Source organism: Hemiscyllium ocellatum, chromosome 40 (genome assembly GCF_020745735.1).
Source record: "Hemiscyllium ocellatum isolate sHemOce1 chromosome 40, sHemOce1.pat.X.cur, whole genome shotgun sequence".
Taxonomy (NCBI): domain Eukaryota; kingdom Metazoa; phylum Chordata; class Chondrichthyes; order Orectolobiformes; family Hemiscylliidae; genus Hemiscyllium; species Hemiscyllium ocellatum.
The window spans coordinates 14,177,831-14,199,048 of NC_083440.1; the positions used below are offsets into that span (position 1 = coordinate 14,177,831).

The 21,218-nt window shown below is 44.1% G+C and overlaps 1 long non-coding RNA gene across 4 annotated transcripts in view; it reads right to left on the reverse strand.

The window, feature by feature from the left end:
- Positions 1-7,570: 7,570 nt before the first annotated feature.
- LOC132834528 (uncharacterized) overlaps positions 7,571-21,218 on the reverse strand; it is a 31,510-nt gene continuing 17,862 nt past the window's right edge. For 3 of the 4 annotated variants that reach the window (XR_009647197.1, XR_009647195.1, XR_009647194.1), the window contains 4 exons: positions 19,868-19,962; positions 15,396-15,566; positions 14,447-14,604; positions 7,571-14,324 (listed from right to left, as the gene is read on the reverse strand). This is a non-coding gene — a long non-coding RNA (uncharacterized LOC132834528). The remainder of the gene's footprint in view (positions 14,325-14,446; positions 14,605-15,395; positions 15,567-19,867; positions 19,963-21,218) is intronic. The other variant, XR_009647196.1, reaches the window with a different exon arrangement.

The window sequence follows — 21,218 nt, forward strand, 5'->3', positions numbered from 1 at the left end:
GTGGAAGGAGGTTAAGGTGAGGGTGATAGGCCGGAGTGGGGGTGGGGCCGGAGAGGTCAGGAAGAAGATTGCAGGTTAGGAAGATGGTGTGGAGTTTGAGTGTTGAGTCAATGTGGGGGAAGGGAAATGAGGAATCTGGAGAATTCTGCGTGCATCCATTGTGGTTGGAGGGTTGCTAGGAAGATGAGGCGCTCTTCCTCCAGCCGTCATGTTGCTATGGTCTGGCGATGGAGGAGTCCAAGGACCTGCATGTCCTTGGTGGAGTGGGAGGGGGAGTTGAAGTGTTGAGGAACCGGGTGGTTGGGTTGGTTGGTCCGGGTGTCCCAGAGGTGTTCTCTGAAACGTTCCGCAAGTAGGCGACCTGTCTGCACAATATAGAGGAGGCCACATCGGGTGCAGTAAATGATGTGTGTGGAGGTGCAGGTGAATTTGTGGTGGATATGGAAGGAACCCGTAGGGCCTTGGAGGGATGTAAGCGGGGGAGGTGTGGGAGCAGGTTTTGCATTTCTTGCGGTTGCAGGGGAAGGTGCCAGGAGTGGAGGTTGGGTTGGTGGGGGCCGTGGACCTGACGATTTCCTCCCCATCAAGTTACCTTTGTTCATTTAGGCACACGAATCAAACCATAATCATGTATATGAGAGAGAGAGAGCGATAGATTATATGTGAGAGAGAGGGAGGTATTGAGATGGTATGTGATAGAAACGGAGAGATAATGAGGCGTACGGGAGAGTGTGAGATTGTCTCTGAGATCTTTACTCTGTAAGTAACCCTGTGCTGACCCTGTCTTGGGAGTGTTTGTTGGGTTTACTATCAAGGCACCTTTACTCTGTAACTAGCCCTGAGCAGTCTGTGTCCTGGGAGTGGCCAAAGGGTCAGTGTAGAGGGATCTTTCCCTGGATCTAACTCCATGCTGTCTCTGTCCTGCGAATATATGACAGGTCAACATAGTGGAAGCTTTTTCTGTATCTAAACCCCATTCTCACCAAACTCTGGGAGAATCAGATGGGAAAGTGTAGGGGGACACATACTCTCTATCTAACCCAGTGAAGGAGCTGACCTGAGTGTGTTTGATGGGGACAGGATGGGGGAAGTGAGTAATTCAATCAAAACGTAATCCCATGCTGAACATGGCCAGGAAATCTGAAACGCTGCAGTGCAGAGGGAGCTTTCCTCTGTATCTAACATCAGTCTCTCTACCAGCCCTGGAGTTTTAGATGGGACCAGTTAGATATGGGGAGTCTGGTGAAATGGCAGGAGAACTGAAATCATGTGAGATGTGAAGTAATGCTTGTTGGATGTTAGACTGAAGACAAGATAAACTAAAAGGTCAAATGTTAAATTGGGAGCAGGAATACAGAAAGCTGCTGGTTAATTTTTGTTCTGTTAGGTATCTCCCAAGTTTCAGATTGGGGCTGAATTACTGTCACAATGGGGAATGTCTCAAAATCTATTTTCTGTCCTGCATCATCAAAATGTGAATTCCTTTACAGAGATCGGAAATGGAGACAGTACTTTGATGGTGTCTGTGTCTGTATATACGAGAGTATTAAGAGCTCGATCATGGAATCATTGACACCCAAGTTGGACACACAAAGGCACGATCTCTCACTCACATAGATATGCTCACTCACAGTCAAAACCACAACACACACACACACACACAAAACAGACACACATGATGGAAATAGAGAAATATAAGTCAGAGAGAGAGAGAGAGAGTTTTTACTGGGAGTCACACTGAGAGCAGAAAAATTCCATTTTTGGTCAGAGAATCTTAGATGTTAGTGTGGCACCAATGTTCAATATTTTCAAACTATATTGATGTTGCCAGTCTCTCTTGTTATTATCGATGTATAAAGTCAATGTCAGTGCTGTGCTAATATAAAATGGTGGCTGTGAACAAATCTGTCTGACTCGATTCATTTGTCAGCAAGGGAGAGGGGAGAATGTGTCAAAAGCCATTTCCATTCATAGATCCTTGTAGAGGGAGGAAATGCAACCACCTGATGAAGGAGCAGCGCTCCAAAAACTAGCTTTTCCAATTAAACCTGTTGGACTATAACCTGGTGTTGTGTGATTTTTTTTAACTTTGTACACCCCAGTCCAACACTGACATGTTCAAATCGGAAATAGAGGCAGCTCTCTGAAGGTGATTAAAATGCAAATTCCAGAACCTGTTTATAATGAATGCCTCAGACAATGTCAGATTACATCAAGGTCTGCCTTACTTCCCAAGCTCCAAATATCTGAGATACACAAATATACAAAACCTGACATAGCTCAGCCGTTGAATTGTAGATCTGCAGCCTTGGATCAGAATCTGTCACCGACTGAGAATCCTGTCTGGTTAGGCCCGATCTAAATCTCCCTCAGTCACTGTGTGAGTGTCTGTTTCTCTCCCTGTTTTCAGAACACGTGGAAACTTCCACCTTCCAGTCTGTAACTCACTCCCTATCATGATAAGCTCACATTTCTATAACAATCTCCAGCAACAACATCCAATGTATCACTTATCCTCCTATCTGCTGGCACTATCCTATCTGATATTTCTGTACAAGATCAAACAAACCTCATGGACAATGGTGTTTCAGAATTTCTCACCATTTTAAACAGAAACATTCTGCTTTTTCTAATCTTCCTGCAAATCACATGCCAATACATTATATTCCACCTTCAAATATTTTAAATATAATTCACACAACAGTGAGTGCAAAGTTGACGATATGATGGGATGCAGCAAACTCTGATACACTCAGTATCTTCATGTTGCAAAGTAATAATATCCAGTCAGAAACCTGTCCTCCCCTCAGGGACAAAACCTTCCTGGGTCTGGAAGTGTGGACTGTGCAGGGAACGGGTATTTTAATCTGTCACTGAGTTATTTTGGAAATCTGTGCTGCACATGGACATTTCTCCACATTATATTCCATCGGCCAATGACTTGCCAACTCAGTGAAGCTGGCCATATCGGATCACAATCTCTTTGGTTATCACCAAAGCTTTCTCTCCCACCCAACGTGGATCTTGTCAGTGACCCTGGAGATATTACATAGAAACATAGAAGATAGGAGCAGGAGTAAGCCATTCAGACCCTCGAGCATGCTCTGTCATTCAAGATGATAAAGACTGATCTTCGAGCTCAATTTCCTAATCCTATCCTCCCCCCAGGTCACCTTTGTTCATTTAGACACACGAACCAAACCGAGATCCTGTATCAGAGAGAGAAAGAGATTGTGTATGAGAGAGAGAGTTGTTGAGTTGTCAGAGAGACAGATAGTTGAGATGGTGTATGATAGAAAGAGAGTGACACTCTAATGGTGTATGGGAGAGTGTTGTCGGGACTACGTTTGAGATTGTGTTTCAGAGAGGAAGAGACACTAACATTATGTATGAGATAGATGTTGACAGAGGGGGAGATAGTGAGATTGTTCTTGGGAGGGAGAAGGAAATTGAGAGATTTTACATTAGAGATAGAGGAAACAGTGAGGTTGTGCATGAGCCAGAATGAGAGAGAGAGTTTGTACATGAGAGAGATTCACCTTCCCCCTGACACTGAGGGGTTGCAGTATCACACCAGAATGAAATTGGATAGTATATTTGCAAACAGTACATGGTCCCTGGAAATCAGATATCTGTTCATGCGGATGTTCACAACCCGGAATCTAGCAGAGAATGACAACAGAACAGAGAGAATCGAACAAAGAACTTGGTGTTGAATTTGTGGAAGAGTTGTTCCTGTTGAGAATGTTGAGCCAGTGATATATTGACCCTGTTGTACCACGGTCGAGAGTTCAGGAATGAGTGTGTGTGTGGTATGAAGACAGTTCAACTCAGTTTCCCGCTGCAACTCTGCTTGGGGAATGCCTGTCCTTCAGGTATTTGACAGCGACATCATGGAGAGCTCTCCCTGTGCTGTACCTGTCCCAGGAGTCATTAATGCGGACAGTGTAGAGAGCTTTACTCGGTATCTCCCTCCATTAAACAGGATAAATCATAGGAATGTACAGATGATGCACAAATTGCCAGTGAGTTAAACAGGGAAGAGCAGTAGACTTTAGGAGGAAACATGCAGACATTGTTTACAGTCATTGGGAAGATATCTGAGGATGAGAGTGGTCCACAGGATTGCTGATGTTATCTCAGTAAAAGACTCACAGAGAAACTTCCTTCCTGCTGTTGGCCAATGAGCATGAAGCACTGAATTCCAGTGAAATAGGCATGTGAGGGATGAGGGGAGCGATAGTGTTTGGATGTTAGACTTAGGGACAATACAGACTAAATGGTACAATGTTAATCTGGGGGGCAAAACCAGAGAAGACTTCAGTTGTGAATCTGGAATTCTGTCAGCAAGGAGGGGGGAAAATGTCTCAAAAGCACTTTTTAAATTTGGTGACACAATCACATTGGCTTTCTGCGATTTGAGAGCAAGGATCTGGAATATATTATTGAATATCTAATAAGTCCTGGGGTGAAGTCATATTTGATCCAATAATGCGGAGCCCTGGTGGCACACACTTACACACACTCTCGCTGATCCCTCACAATCTCCCGATCGAGGGTGGATTTGGTTGCCCCCCGGCCCTCCACATATCAATCATAAACAGGATTGGATTTTCAGCAACCACTAGGGTGAGGCTTCTGCTGGGGGGGTGGGAGGTGTGGGGGGGAAAGTACTGACAACTGGGAGGTTCCGGCTCAGAAGTTGTTGGAGGTGAAAGGAGTCCGGGGTGGCAGATTCTGGGATTCTGTGTGAAAGAGACATTCGGTCCTCCAGTGTCAGGGCTTCCCACAGCTAAAACACAGACCTATCTGTGTAACTGGGTATCGACACCATCTCCCCTTCTTCCAAGGTACATTAGGGAACACCCCTGGTTCCCCTTTTCCAGGGTCCCCTTGACGAAGGGTCACTTGGTAGGGGCCGACATCTGGGGAAAGAGTGTGTGCCCATGGGATATCCCACTCCCAATGAAACCCATCAGTACTGACTGAAGGCACGTTGTGATCATGGAGCAGCTGAACAAACTCAGTTTTTGTGTGACATTTAGAGCACGACTTGAGTTGGTTCTGGCCGTACCCTGTAATAAATAAGGGCCCTCCTCATCTGGGATCTGCTGTTGAGACCAAACCACATTGTTTGTGCAGACCATGTCCGAGACACTCCAGGAGACACATTGTAAAATCATAGAGTTATACGATGGTGTGTCCTTTCTGCCATGAAAAGCTTGATCCCCAGCATAAGTCCCATAGTAGGCAACAAATATTCCCCAAAAGCCCCCTCTGGCTCTTCAGACTTACGTTTGCAGTCCAGGACCTGAGTAATGTTGATAGGCTGTTGCAGGGCGCGCTCTAACGACTGGACAATTTGGTTCGCTTGAGTGTCCTCTTTGAATCAGTTGTTTAAATCATTGCAAGTGTGGACAGGCCCCTTTCTGTCACCCTCGCCCATTTGTTCTTGTCACTTAGTAACTTCTTTTGATGACAAGATCATATAACAGAGGACTAACAGATGTTGCATTTTACATTTGAATTGTGCGTCGGAGGTATTGGATAGGTTTATCTGTACAGTCCAGAGCCAGATTCATTATCAAGATCATCTCTTGGGCGTTCCAAGGGACATAGACCCCGATTGTTGGTGGCTCATCCTCCCCATCTGCTTTGGGGTTTGGGAGCTGCCTTGTGGGGAGCATAGTTTTGCGGGTGACATGTAGATGGTGAACTCCAATGCAAAGGTCACAGGGTGTCGCTGGTTCCTCAGAGCACATCTTAACCCGATCTGCTGTATAAGTTTTCCCGGGGCTTGGGTATGGTGGCGGGGATGGAGTCATAGGTGGCTCAACAGGAGGCACTGGTGCACTCAGGTAACATCCCATTCCTCCTCGCACAGGGTCAGTATGCCAGACATGAGCTCAGAAGTGCTGAGGTTCTCTCGACAGCATTGTCGCTTTAACCCCTCTTGGATATCTCCCTCAGCTTTAGCCTCTTTATGCTGTTTCTCCTATTCCCTTTTGTGCCGACCATCCAGCCATTCTCACTTAACCTTCAATGCCTCCCAACTCCCAGCCGCTGTTAATATCTCTTGTCACAGCATTATTTCCCCAGCTGACTAGTAAGGTGTCCCTGCCATTTACTGCTGGCTCTCATCTTCCATTCCTTAATAATGGATTTCCAATTTTCCACACGATTTTTTTTCCCAAATCAGTTTCACCACCTGCTCACAGGAGCCCATATCCCAAGTCCTGCCCAGGGCGAAATCTTGTCAAGTGGCTGATTGCTGTTATGTTGTTCAAACAGGTATTTCTCAATCTTACAATGACTAGTGATTGCTACCTTCCTGTGATAAATACCGAATTGTACACAGGAACTTGTTATTGTATCATTCACAATCTTATGTTAATAGGTAAGGAGGTAGATGATAGAAGTTTTGCATTGTTCTCACTGTTGGTCTTCATGTTCCCTTGCTAATAGGTAAGGAAGCATGTTAACAGGAACAGGAGGCAGTTAGTAAGATCTATAACCAGGGCTGACAGTCTTATTCAGGGAAACAAATATCTTTGCCTGGGGCTGAGAGTAAAATACACATATATGGCTCCAGGTCATTTTGGCTGCTTCGAGGCAGCCAGACAGCCCTGGGATTTCCAGTCTCAGCCTGGAGAGGACAGGTACACAATCGAACATACAGTGAGTCACTCGAATAAGGGATCTTTAACCCTTGAAATCCCAATGTTTCAAAACAATATGATAAGCCAGTAAAATCAATTTTTTTTTGGTTTTGGGGGTTCTCAAACTTCATCATTATCTCCATCCTTTCAAATTCCAATACTTCCTTCATGTTTTCCCTTTTATTGGGTCTTTGGAATGCTGTTTCTAACTGCTTTATTGCTTCTTCACGCTCAAACTGTTCTCAGTAACTTTTTTACAGACAATTCCAATGACTCACGTATTGGAGTGATCCCTCATATTCCACACATTTCAAATGCTTTGACAAAACTTCAATTCCCTCCTTTTTTCTTGGCTCTGACAGGCAGTTGCACCTGTCAATCATTTGGCAGTTGTCAGTTCAGCCTTGGTTAAGGCTTGTACATCAGTCAGTGTTAGCTCCTGTCTCTACTGCATGGTTGGAGCTACCTCCATTGCCATCTGATGTTTTAGTGCAGCCTTTAATACTGGGCTCTGTTCTGCTTCCTCGTGAATTACTCTTACCCCACATCCAATCCGCATTCAGAAATTCATCACAGAGTCTCCAAAACTTTGTCATGAATTATTCAGCTAAGAATGTGCTCACAGTCACGCATATTTGTACACTGGAGCTGGTGGCATTATGGCCATTCCTGATCACATTTGACTCTCTTCTAGGTAAGAAACCATCTCCACTTGAAAAATATTCTGTCCCCACTATCCATGAGCTATTGCAAATGCTTAAATATACGACATACATCATATACATATGTAAATGCATCTTTCATAGACAATCAATTCAATCACAAAATGGTAAATTTTCCAACTCTACAGAGGACAAAATAAATAGATTGTATCAATAATAACTGATATAAAATAAACAAACTTTGACAGGTGACAAAACAGATGAACAATAAACATAATGAAATTTAAGCGGTTTCCTCCTTAATCCCAAATATACCCATAATTAGGACAGACTAGGTCGACAGTTTGGCCACAACATTAACAATGAAAAACTGAGGCAGAAAGGAACAATTTCTGTGGATCAAGGGTCCAGACTACAGAAGTGGAATGAAGTAACTTCCTCAAATTGTCGGCGAAAACCACAGGAAATACCACGGAGATGTTGACTGCAGTGAGAGCAGGAGATCATCAATTCCGTAGCTGGTCAGTTGGACCTAGGTCATTGCTCGAGATAGAAATTCTTGTTTCCTGAGTCTTTCGAGTGTTTGATCATTACTCACGAGAGGGAGAGTCAAAGATCTATGTTTACAAGGTTTTCAAAAATTTGTATGCCACCCCCATTTCTCAACTTTGCAACACACTGCAACTTCAAACCCCAAAGATTGTTAAAACACCTGGTGTCAGCTTGCCTCAATAGAGGATCAAAGTCCAGCTTCTCCAAAAATGACATGCCTTTGTGTAACTTGGATGGGAATAGCTTAGAGTTCCACTTTCAACCTTGGAGCTGTGAAAAAAAAACCCTCACTTTCTTTGCAACACAGCAGTGTCCAAACATTCAAACTTTCCCAGTTTATGTAACAAAAGAGGCCTTGGAATCAGCATCTTCTGACTTTCTCTTATTCTTTCTTTATTTCACCATTTAGCTATTCCATTCATTTGTGATCTTTCACCTCTATTTGTTAGTCTGTTGCTAAAAAAAAGTGCTCAAAGACAAAAAACCGGTTTGAATAAAACCTGGTGGGTGGATAGGATATGGCTCAAGGAAGAAATGATTAAAAATGTTGACAAAGGTGAGAGTTCGGTTCTTGAAATCTTTAAAATGGCGTGCAATCATTGGGGAAATTGGACTAATTGACTTTCTTTCTCAATATTATGGAATTGTTTGAAAACTTTCTCTCTTCCCACCGACAGTCAAGGAAGTGAAGAACCAACAAAGGAAGCAGGTTAACATTGACATTTCAGCCTTCTCCCCGCTCAGTCTCTTCTCTCAGTCTGAAATGGCCAACGTCGCATTCTGATACTATCTTCCTGCGCTTTGGAGGCCCCCCCCAGCCAAGAGCAGCATCCTTCCTGCAGCGATCCTGTTGAGCTTTGTCAGACGTTTATATGCCTCAAAGAAAATCAGCTCAGTTTTCAAACATGCGGTGAGTCTCCAATGTAGTTGAGCGTGGACTGGGGAAAGGGGCTGAAGGGAACACAATTAGGTCAGGACACATGGAGACCCGGGGGGGGGGGAATGAATGAAAAGAGGTGGACAACAGCCAAAGGAGGAGCCAATATGGCTGCCACAATGTGCATAGGCATCCGGCCTTGCTGTGCTGTGCAGCAGACAGACTGGGATGTGATAGACGCTGAGGAACTGGGGCAGGTCGGAGCAGTCTCCCAGTGAGGAAGCTCAGCTTGTCCAGGATGGAGCTCTGTTGGATCAGGCCCTGCAAGCCTGGCCAGTTCCAGTCGGGAACACTGGATAAGCAGTGACTACGGTGAGAGAATGGGGTTGTACCCTAAGGGGAGTGTCAGCCACGCTGACTGTGTAACAAGAGCAGTGTATCTTTGTGGCTGTTGCTGCTGAGGCTCGAAGCCAGATTACCAACTCTTCCCTGGGGTGTACCGCCGCCTTTCAAAGGGAGTGTGGCTGCAAGGGACGCTGGGCTTTGGGCAGTTAGTGGTGAGCTGTTCCAGGAATAGTACATGGTCAGAAGGGCGGAAATCACACAAGAAAAAGATGCAATCTGTATCGTTAATGATGCATGTTGGGCTAAGGGGTGGCAAGAGATCTCACTAGCCCTCACTGAGTGATACGCTGCCAGAAACCCAATTCAACATGGACTTAATTCAACACAAACCCCAAAGATTCAGCCTATAATTTCTGCTGCATCACTCAGCATTTCAAACCTGTTTAATGTTGAGCAGCAACATGCATCATGGATCAACTGCGTCATTTGACAAACCTTAATCTCTGCTAGTTATTCTGGCTGTGAGTGAATGGCAGACACATTAATAATGCAGAGTGTTTATTACATACATGGTTTCAGCAACTTCCTTTGAGCAAGCAGAAAATCAGTGATTTCTCTTGTGCTCAATAGCCTGGATCTAACTCAATCTGATCCTCTCCCTGGGTGAACCCAGACCGTACACCCCAGACAATGAATGCTGGTCCCTATTTGACACTGGATATCTATCCCAGCTCAGCAGCCCCTGAAAAGATTTTGTCTATTTATCCTATCGATGCTCCTTATAATTTTATAAACCTCTATAAAGGTCACTGCCCCAGCCTCTGATGCTCCAGGGAAAACAGCCCCAGTCTGTTCAGCCTCTCCCTATAGCTCAAATCCTCCAACCCTGGCAACATCCTTGTAGATCATTTCTGAACCCTTTCAAGTTTCACAACATCTTTCCAATAAGAAGGAGACCAGAATTGCATACAACATTCCAAAAATGGCCTCACCAATATCCTGTATAGCTGCAACATGACCTCCCAACTCCTGTACTCAATACTCTGAACAATAAAGGAAAGCATACCAAATGCCTTCTTCAGAATCCTATCTACCTTTGACTCCTCTTTCAAGGAACTATGAACATGCACTCCAAGGTCTCTTCATTTAGCAACACACCCCAGGACCTTTCTATTAAAGTGGAGAGGTCCTGCTCTGATTTGCCTTTCCAAAATGCAGCACCTCGCATTTATCTAAATTAAATTCCATCTGAACATCTCAGCCCATTGGCCCATCTGATCAAGATCCCATTGTCCTCTGAGGTAGCCTTTTTCACTGTCCACTCCAACTTTGTTGTCATCCGAAACTTACTAACTATACCTCCTACATTCACATAGAGATCATTTATATAATGACAAAAAGCAGCGGACCCAGTGTTGATCCTTGTAGCACACCACTGTTCACAGGCCTCCAGTCTGAAAGGTAAGCCGCCATCACCACCCTCTGTCTTCTACTTCCAAGCCAGTTCTGTGTCCAAATGGCTAGTTCTTCCTGTATTCCATGAGGTCTAACCTCGCTCACCAGTCTCCCAAGAGGAACCTTGACGAATGCCTGAGTGAGGTCATAGAGTCAAAGAAAGGTACAACATGGAAACAGACCCTTCGATCCAACCCGACCAGATATCCCAACCCAATCTATTCCCATCTGCCAGCACCCGGCCCATACCCCTCCAAACCCTTCCTATTCATATACCCATCCAAATGCCTCTGAAATATTGCAATTGTTCCACCCTCCACCACATCCTCTGGCAGCTCATTCCATCCACGGACCACCCTCTGCGTGAAAAAGTTGCCCCTTAGGTCTCTTTTATATCTTTCCTCTCTCACCCTAAACCTATACCATCTAGTTCTGGACTCTCCGACCCCAGGGAAAAGACTTTGCCTATTTATCCTACTCATGCCCCTCATAATTTTGTAAACCTCTATCAGGTAATCCCTCAGCCTTTAATGCTCCAGGGAAAACAGCCCCAGCCTGTTCAGCCTCTCCCTATAGCTCAAATCCTCCAACCCTGGCAACATCATTGTAAATGTCTTCTGAATGCTTTCAAGTTTCACAACATCATTCCGATAGGAAGGAGACCAGAATTGCATGCAATATTCCAACAGTGGCCTAACCAATGTCCTGTACAGCCGCAACATGACCTCCCAACTCCTGTACTCAATACTCTGAGCAATAAAGGAAAGCATACCAAACACCTTCTTCACTATGCTATCTACCTGCGACTCCACTTTCAAGGAGCTATGAATCTGCACTCCAAGGTCTCTTTGTTCAGCAACACTCCCTAGAACCTTACCATTAAGTGTATAAGTCCTGCTCAGATTTGTTTTCCCAAAATGCAGCACCTCACATTTATCTGAATTAAACTCCATCTGCCACTTCCCAGCCCATTGGCCCATCTGGTCCAGTTCCTGTTTTAAATCTGAGGTAACCCTCTTTGCTGTCCACTACGCCTCCAGTTTTGGTGTTATCTGCAAACTTACTGACTGTACCTCTTATGCTCGCATCTAAATCATTTATGTAAATGACAAAAAGTACAGGACCCAGCACCGATACTTGTGGCTGATCCATTGGTCACAGGCGTCCAAGTCTGAAAATCAGCCCTCCACCATCACTTTCTGTCTTCTACCTTTGTGCCAGTTCTGTATCCAAATGGCTAGTTCCCCCTGTTTTCTGTGAGATCTAACCTTGATAATCAATCTCCCATGGGGAACCTTGTCAAATGCCTTACTGAAGTCCGTATCGATCACATCTCCTGCTCTGCCCTCATCAATCCTCAAAAAACCCAATCAAGTTTGAGAGACATGATTTCCCAAGCACAAAGCCATGTTGACTACCCCTAATCAGTCCTTGCCTTTCCAAATACATGTACATCCTGTCCCTCAGAATTCCTTCCAACAACATGCCCACCACTGACGTCAGGCTCACCGGTCTATAGTTCCCTGGCTTGTCCTTACCACCCTTCTTAAACAGTGGCACCATGTTTTGCAACCTCCAGTCTTCCGGCACCTCACCTGTGACTAATGATGATACAAATATCACAGCAGGAGGCCCAGCAATCACTTCTCTATCTACCCACAGAGTTCTAGGGTACACCTGATCAGGTCCTGGGGATTTATCCACCTTTACCCTTTTCAAGACATCCAGCACTTCCACCTCTGTAATATGGACATTTTGCAAGATGTCACCATCTATTTCCTTGCAGTCTTTATCTTCCATATCCTTTTCCACACTAAATACTGATGCAAAATATTCATTTAGTATCTCCTCCATTTTCTGCGGCTCCACACAAAGGGCGCCTTGCTGATCTTTGAGGGACCCAATTCTCTCCCTAGTTACCCTTTTTGCCTTAATGTATTTGTAAAAACTCTTTGGATTCTCCTTAATTCTATTTGCCCAAGCTATCTCATGTCCTCTTTTTGCCCTCCTGATTTCGCTCTGAAGTATACTCCTACTTCCTTTATACTCTTCTAAGGATTCACTCGATCTATCCTGTCTATACCTTACATATACCTTCTTTTTCTTAACCAAACCCTCAATTTCTTTCGTCATCCAGCATTCCCTATACCTACCAGCTTTCCTTTCACCCTAACAGGAATATATTTTCTCTGGATTGTCGTTATCTCATTTCTGAAGGCTTCCCATTTTCCAGCCATCCCTTCATCTGCCCCTAATTCAGCTTTCCAAAGTTCTTGCCTAATACCGTCAAAATTGGCCTTCCTCCAATTTAGAACTTCAACTTTTAGATCTGGTCTATCCTTTTCCATCACTATTTTAAATCTAATAGAATTATGGTTGCTGGCCCCAAAGTGCTCCCCCACTGACACTTCATTCACCTGCCCTGCCTTACTTCCCAAGAGTACGTCAAGTTTTGCACCTTCTCTAGTCGGAACATCACAGACGGAATCAGAAAATTGTCTGGTACACACTTAACAAATTCCTCTCCATCTTAATACTATGGCAGTCCCAGTCTACATTTGGAAAGTTAAAACCCCCTACCATAACTACCCTATTATTCTTACAGATAGCTGAGATCTCCTTACAAGTTTGTTTCTCAATTTCCCTCTGAGTATTAGGTTATCATCCCTTTCTTATTTCTCAGTTCCACCTAACTAATTTCCCTGGATGTATTTCCAGGAATATACTCCCTCAGCACAGCAGGAATGCTATCCCTGAGCCAAAAATGCCAGCCCCCTGCTTGCCTCCCTTTCTATCCTTCCTGTAACATTTGTATCCTGGAACATTAAGCTGCCAGTCCTGCCCATCCCTGAGCCATGTTTCTGTAATTGCTATGATATCCCAGTCCCATGTTCCTAACCATGCTCTGAGTTCATCTGCCTTCCCTGTTAAGCCCTTTGTGTTGAAATAAATGCAGTTTAATTTATTAGGCCCACCTTGTCCCTGCCTGCCCTGACTGTTTGACTCACTTCTGTTCTCAACTGGACCAGTCTCAGATTGATCTCTTTCCTCACTATCTCCCTGGGTCACACCACACGGCACCCCCACCCCCCACCTTACTAGTTTAAATCCTTCTGAGCAGCTCTAGCAAATTTCCCTGCCAGTACGTTAGTCCCCTTCCAATTTAGGATCAATCCGTCCTTCGTGTACAGGTCACTTCTACCCCAAAAGAGATTCCAATGATCCAAAAATGTGAATCCTTCTCCCATACACCTGCTCCTCAGCCACGCATTCATCTGCTCTATCCTCCTATTCCTGCCCTCACTAGCTCGTAGCACCGGGTGTAATCCAGATATTCGTACTCTCGAGGACCTCCTTTTCAAATTTCTGCCTAACTCCCTGTAATCTCCCTTCAGAATCTCAACCTTTTCCCTTCCTATGTCGTTGGTTCCAACATGGACAATGAGAGCAATTGTGTTCGGGGATTCCAAGGTACAGACAGACGTTCCTGTGACCAGCAGCGAAAAAGCAGAATGGTGTGCTGCTTCCTTGGTGTTAGGATCAAGGATGTCTCAGAGAGGGTGCAAAATGTTGTCAAGGGAGAGAGGGGCCAGCAAGTCCATACAGATCATTTGTTTTTTGAAGGGGAAGGAGAGAGGATTGTCCAAATATAGTGACAGCAGTAATCTTTAGAGATTGAAAGAGTCACCTAATGAAACAGTCAGTCCGGCTCGAGAGTCCTGCAGTGACTTTAGACATCTCTTTCCATTTGGACTGAAACCATTTCCCCACAGCCTGAAACAGATTGAAGAGTAAACAGGAAACAAACAGATTAAATACAGCCATAATTAAAATGGAGGCAATCTTTCAATAATCATTGACAAATGCTACCCAGAAAAGTGAAGACAAACTCTCACCCAATCAGCTCCAAACCTCTGCAGGTCTGTACGAGGGAGCTGACAGTGGGGATGAACTGGTCTGAGAAGGAATTGGATCCCAGATCTAGAACTTTCAATGACTGGTTTCTACTGACAGCTCCTGAGCACAAAAATCTGTGAGACCGACGTCATACAAACTGGGCAGAACGGAAAGAGAAATGAAAAGAATCAATCAAACAAAACCACCACTGTTCATTAAAAACACTAACAATGTTTGTGGCACTAATGTGCAGTGTTTGTTAGTAAAACAATGTCTATTTAAAGTGTCGATTCGAAGTATATATTTAAATCAATTCTTGATCAGAATAAGCATGGACAGTATGACATCAATTCATAGAAACACAATCTCACAGAGTCTGGTACTTACTGCAGTTTACAGTCAGAGTTCCCCAGAACTGCACACAGTAGGTTCACCCCGAATCTCCCAAACTGTTATTACTCACGTTCAGTTTCATTAAAAACTGGTTTTTACTGAGAGCAGAACTGAGAACCTGGACACAAGATTTTGTCAGACCATTTCTGTACACCCTTAGGATGAGAGAAAAAGGACACACCAGGAATCAGAGTAAATCCCCGGTGCTGCTCATTACTTACCCAAACAATAACTTAATTATAAACACAGTCTCCCAAAGTGTGGGAAACTCACAACAACTTCTGTATTTTGCAATGAGGATTCATCAGAGCCAATGACTGTAGTTTCACTCCTAAATGTTTCACCTTATTATTTCTGAGGTTTAGTTCGGCCAGAGATTGGTTTGTGTTGAGTATGGAGGCGAGATCCTCAGCACAAGATTCTGAGAGACAGTTGTCACGAAGCCTGGCGATTACAATCAGAGGAATTACCCAGTTTTCATCCTTATTTGGGCTAATAATAAAGTGTTGGGCATGTAGTTATTAGGAACACAATTTAAACTACTCGGGTACTTACTCCAGTTTCTGTATTTTACAGTTTGGGTTCCTTAGAGCTGCTGGCAGCAGTTTCACTCCTGAATCCCCCAATTTATTATCATTCAGGTTCACAACAGTCAGTGAGCGACCTGTACGTAGACTGGAGCTGAGATCGTCGGCACAAGAATCTGTGAGCATGTTATTGTTGAGACTGGGGATCAGAGAGATAGGGGGAGGGAGAGAGACAGAGTGCACACAAGAGAGAGAGAAAGAATGTAAGAGAGCCAGAGAGAGAGAAAGAGTGCAAGAGAGCCAGACATAGGGATAGTGCATGCAAGAGAGCCAAACAGAAAGACAGAGAGAGATAGTGAGAGCGAGAGACAGACAGACAGAGAGGGAACATGTGCAAGAGAGCCAGAAGGTCAGAGAGAGCGGCAGCGCACATCAGGGAGTAGACAGCGTGCGAGGTTAAGAGAAACAAAGAAAATAAAAACAGGGATTTAGTATTAACACTATTATAGAGTCATAGAGATGTACAGCATGGAAACAGACCCTTTGGTCCAACCCGTCCATGCTGACGAGATATCCCACCCAATCTATTCCCACCTGCCAGCACACAGCCCATATCCCGCCAAACCCTTCCTATTCATATACCCATCCAAATGCCTCTTAAATGTTGCAACTGTACCAGCCTCTGGCAGCTCATTCCGTACATGTACCACCCTCTGCGTGAAAAAAATTGCCCCTTAGGTCTCTTTTATATCTTTCCCCTCTCAGCCTAAACCTATACCATCTCGTTCTGGACTCTCCGACCCCAGGGAAAAGACATTTATCCTAGCCATGCCCTCAATTTTGTAAACCTCTATCAGGTAACCCCTCAGCATTTAATGCTCCAGGGAAAACAGCCCCAGTCTGTTCAGCCTCTCCCTATAGCTCAAATCCTCCAACCCTGGCAACATCATTGTAAATCTCTTCTGATCCTTTCAATTTTCACAACATCATTCCGATAGGAAGGAGACCAGAATTGCATGCAATATTCCAACAGTGGCCTAACCAATGTACTGTACAGCTGCAAAATGACCTCCCAACTCCTGTACTCAATAATCTGACCAATAAAGGAAAGCATACCAAACACCTTCTTCACTATGCTATCTACCTGCGACTCCACTTTCAAGGAGCTATGAACCTGCACTCCAAGGTCTCTTTGTTCAGCAACACTCCCTAAGACCTTACCAAGGAGTGTATACGTCCTGCTAGGATTTGCTTTCCCAAAATGCAGCACCTCGCATTTATCTGAATTGAACTCCATCTGCCACTTCTCAGCCTATTGGCCCATCTGGTCCAGATCCTGTTGTAATCTGAGGTAACACTCTTCGTTGTCCACTACACCTCCAATTTTGGTGTCATCTGAAAAGTTACTAACTGTACCTCTAATGCTCGCATCCAAATCATTTATGTAAATCACAAAAAGTAGAGGGCCAAGCACCAATCATTGTGGCACTCCACTGGTCACAGGCTTCCAAGTCTGAAAAACAACCCTCCACCATCACCCTCTGTCTTCTACCTTTGAGCCAGTTCTGTATCCAAATGGCTAGTTCTCCCTGTTTTCCGTGAGATCTAACCTTGATAATCAATCTCCCATGGGGAATCTTGTCGAACGCCTTACTGAAGTCCATATAGATCACATCTACTGCTCTGCCCTCATCAATCTTCTTTGTTACTTCTTCAATAAACTCAATCAAGTTTGTGAGACATGATTTCCCACGCACAAAGCCATGTTGACTATCCCGAATCAGTCCTTGCCTTTCCAAATACATGTACATCCTGTCCCACCAGGATTCCCTCCAACAACGTGCCCACCACCGAGGTCAGGCTCATCGGTCTATAGTTCCCTGGCTTGTAATTACTGCCCATCTTAAACAGTGGCACCACGTTTGCCTACCGCCAGTCTTTCAGCACCTCACCTGTGACTATCGATGATACAAATATCTCAGCAAGAGGCCCAGCAATCACTTCTCTAGCTTCCCACAGAGTTCTCGGGTATACCCAAGATCAGGGCCTGGGGATTTATCCACTTTTAACCGTTTCAAGACATCCAGCCCGTCCTCCTCTGTAATACTTATTAATTATAATAATAATAATAATAATAATAATAATAATGATATAAACATTCAGAGATCCAGATATCGACAGGCGTAACTGGAGCAGAGATGAAAAATGTGGCACTGGAAAAACACATCAGGTCAGGCAGCATCCGAGGAGCAGGAAAATCAATGTTTCGGGTAAAAGCCCTTCACAAGAACCACCATCCATTTAACATTCACCTCATCAAGGCCCTGAAGGACTTTATATATTTTGTTCAAGTCACCCACAAACCCATCTAAACTCCAGTGGAAACAAACCCAGTCTGTCCACGTTATCTTTGTAAGATAAGCTACTCGTTCAAAGTATTAATCTAGTAAATCTCCCCTGAACCACCTCTAACGCATTTACATTCATTTTTAAATGAGACTGGGGTTAGAGTGAATTGACACAGTGAAGGTTCAACAGAGATTATGATCGGTAAATTAAAGAATAGGCTATAATTAATTAACCTTGTGCCAAATGAACTGATGCAGCCTCGAGCAGGATTTCATAAACAACAGTTTGTTCCATCAAACCATTGCAGAGAGGCCTTGGGGCCCGAAAAGGTTTAGACACAGGGAGATGAAGGACACTGATAAGAAATGAGGCACATCGATAGTGGTGTCAATGATCCTTGACTGAGTGAAAGAGACATGCATGTCATTAATGTATGACCTGCAACTGAAATCTGTTTTCTTCTGATTGTAAGAAGCAAGATCAGATGCTTCTGGGAGAAAGGTCCTCAGTTTCTTTATTCTCCAGTGTCTTACTCTGGTCGAACTAGTGATGCTGTCTCTATGTTGCTTGATTAAAACAACTGTAATCCTGTACTCAGTCTCCAGTGGTCGATCAAGTTCCTGCACTTTATCAGCATGGTCTTCAAATCTGTACAATCTGCCTGTTCCTACTCTTCAAAATTGGCCATATTTGTCAAACGTGACTTCCCTGTGCCATCAACCCTTGATCATCCCCTCCACTGCTAACTCTCGATTACATTGATATTGAATTACAAATTCCAGAGGTTCCTGACAAAGCATCCTCTTTATCCAACTGACAATAATTCCTGAACAGCTTTCAAAACTCATCAGAGACAGTGACAACATTGGAACAAAGAAAGTGCAGATTCCTAATCTCGGAGCCTAACTCACTGACAGATCAGATGTCTTGAAATGCACCATGTCTACAGAGGTGGGAAAAGCAACTCTCCATTTCTGAATGTATTTGACCAGGCAGCAGACACTTTTGTTGCGGGGAAAATCACCAGCCTCTGAGTCAGAATCGGGATTCAATGATGGAGTTTATTGTACAAGGCAACCGGAGCTCCAGGGAGAGAGAAACGTCCACCAGCACAGCTGTCAGCTGCGAGCCTTCTCTCACCCTCGGAGCACATGTCATGGTATTTCACACATTTCATGGTAGAATAGTTCAAGTATCGAGTCTTTGTTTTTTACAGCAAAGTTTGTTTACAGAAAACATTAGAGTCATTGACAGTTTCAGCAGCCACGCAAATGTTTATTGCTGTACTAATTGGTTATGATCATTCTTCCTGAGAAGAAAGATTGTTTTACATGACTGAAAATTTGAAGTATTAACACTTGTATACAAGCAGTCTCAGGTCGTTAACATTTTTATTGAGAATGGTGGCTGGACTCAGACACTTCGGTGGGCAGTAGACGTTACTGATGTGTATTCTCTCTTCCACCCACCTTAAACTGATTATCTATGTCTGTGTCTATTGTGCTGGTATCCTGTTGGCCTCAGGCAGTATCTGTGTATGCTTTGCTGTATTTTTCCATGTAATGGCTCAGCAGCCATGTTGTGTGCAAAGTAACCAACTTAAGACTCAGCAGCCATGTTGTATCTGTGTGCCCGTGTCAGCATGTCCCTGTCAACTCCCAGTTCACTTTCTTGTCAAGAACAGTAGCTTATGAATGAACTCCAGCCCCACCAGTATCATTTGAGGGCCAACATCTTCTGACTCAAACTCTTAGAATTTTACAGAACTTTAGTGCTACATTTGCAACAGTATGCGTGTGAGAGTGCGGGTGTGGGGGGAGACAGGGGGGGGGGGGGGGTGACAGAGAGAGAGAGAGAGAGAGAGAGAGAGAGAGAGAGAGAGAGAGAGAGAGAGAGAGAAGCAACAGAGTTAGAGGGCTAGTAAGAGAAAGGGTAAGTGAGAAAGACAGTGATGGTGACTGAGGGAGAGGGTGTGACAGAGAGAGAGTGAGGAGGTGAGCAAAAGAGAGGGATAAGAGAGAGGTTGAACGAGGGGAAAGGGAGAGAAGTAGGGGGCGGGAGTCAGTGACTGGTTGTGTGTGACTGCAGCTCTGCCTCTGTACATTCAGCGGCCCTTTTCAGATTATATTTTACATCAACTTCTCAACTAACCTGTGTCCATTCTAACGCTTTGTGAGACACTGGATCTTCTTCCCTGTTGAATCCTTCAGCAATGCTGGTGATAGGTATTCCCAGATTCTGATGTTCTGTAATAGATACAATATCAATATGAGAGGTAGACAGAAATACTATAGTGAGGAGATCATTGTTTTGTTAAACATAATAGCATTCCCTACTTTCCCCGATCAGTAAAGCATTGTAAGAATATGTTGAACTATCCCAATCAATTGCGACACAGACGGCTACCTTGTTAAAATACAGACTTGAGACTGCCCAGGGAATCCCTTATGAACTCAGACCTGTAAGCCTCTCTCTTGGTTCATCCCAGAGATTGTAGTCTTTGGAAGTCTGGGATAGATAGATTAGTTTAATTTTAGTCATCTCCTTTATTGACCAATAGCATCACTATTACAGCATAACACCGATACCTATCAGCTAAACTCACTCGGTTCTAGTAACCTAGGAGAGTAGCCCCAGCAGCTACTCTGATGTACTGATACAAAATGGCTTCCTTTATACAGACGTTTACAAAAACATTACATGTTCTTAACGAGACAGATAACAGTGAAAGACAATAATTCAAAAGGAAGAAAAAGGTAGTTGACAGGTCTGTGTATGCTTGACTAATCACTCCTACAGGCCCTAAGCCATTCATCAGGTGGGAATACCATACCCAGCCGAGTTTGGTGCCTGCTAGTGAGGTAAACTCTGAACATAAAGAGGTACCAGTCTGAGCCAATTGGAGAGTTTATAAGGTAACCTTGCACAACTCACATGTCAGACACAATTGTTTTACAAAATGGCTTCTTAGGAAGGAGGGCAAACTTCTGACCACAAAATGGCTTCTCGACAGATTGTGCCAAAACCACTTCAATGTTAGGTCTAGAATAATTTCTAAGCTAGAAGCAGACTCCTACTTGTTAAGCACTCAATCATTCTGTAGCTGAGGGTGAGATGTTACCGCAAGGTTGCATTTAAACGGATTCATTAGTCTTTGAATTAAACATGCTTTCTTTTCAGGGTTGTGATTCAAATTCAAATAAGACATAAGATCTGATGAGTTGGGGTTGAGAGTGGAGCAATCTGTAAGGTCTGTCGAATGGTCTGTCAGAACAGCAAGTAAGTTCAAGCTTCATCAGTATTACCTTTTACAGAGGTTGTATTTAATAACCGGGATGGCTATTCAATATCATGATGAAGTCCCAATATGCAATTCAATTCAATCCATAGCAGGTGAGCACTCATAATTTTCTACTGGCTTCAACAGCCTCAGCACTAAAACGGTCTCTCTCTCTCTCTCTCTCTCTGGTGTCCTTTTGAACTCTCAAGTCAGGGTCTTCTA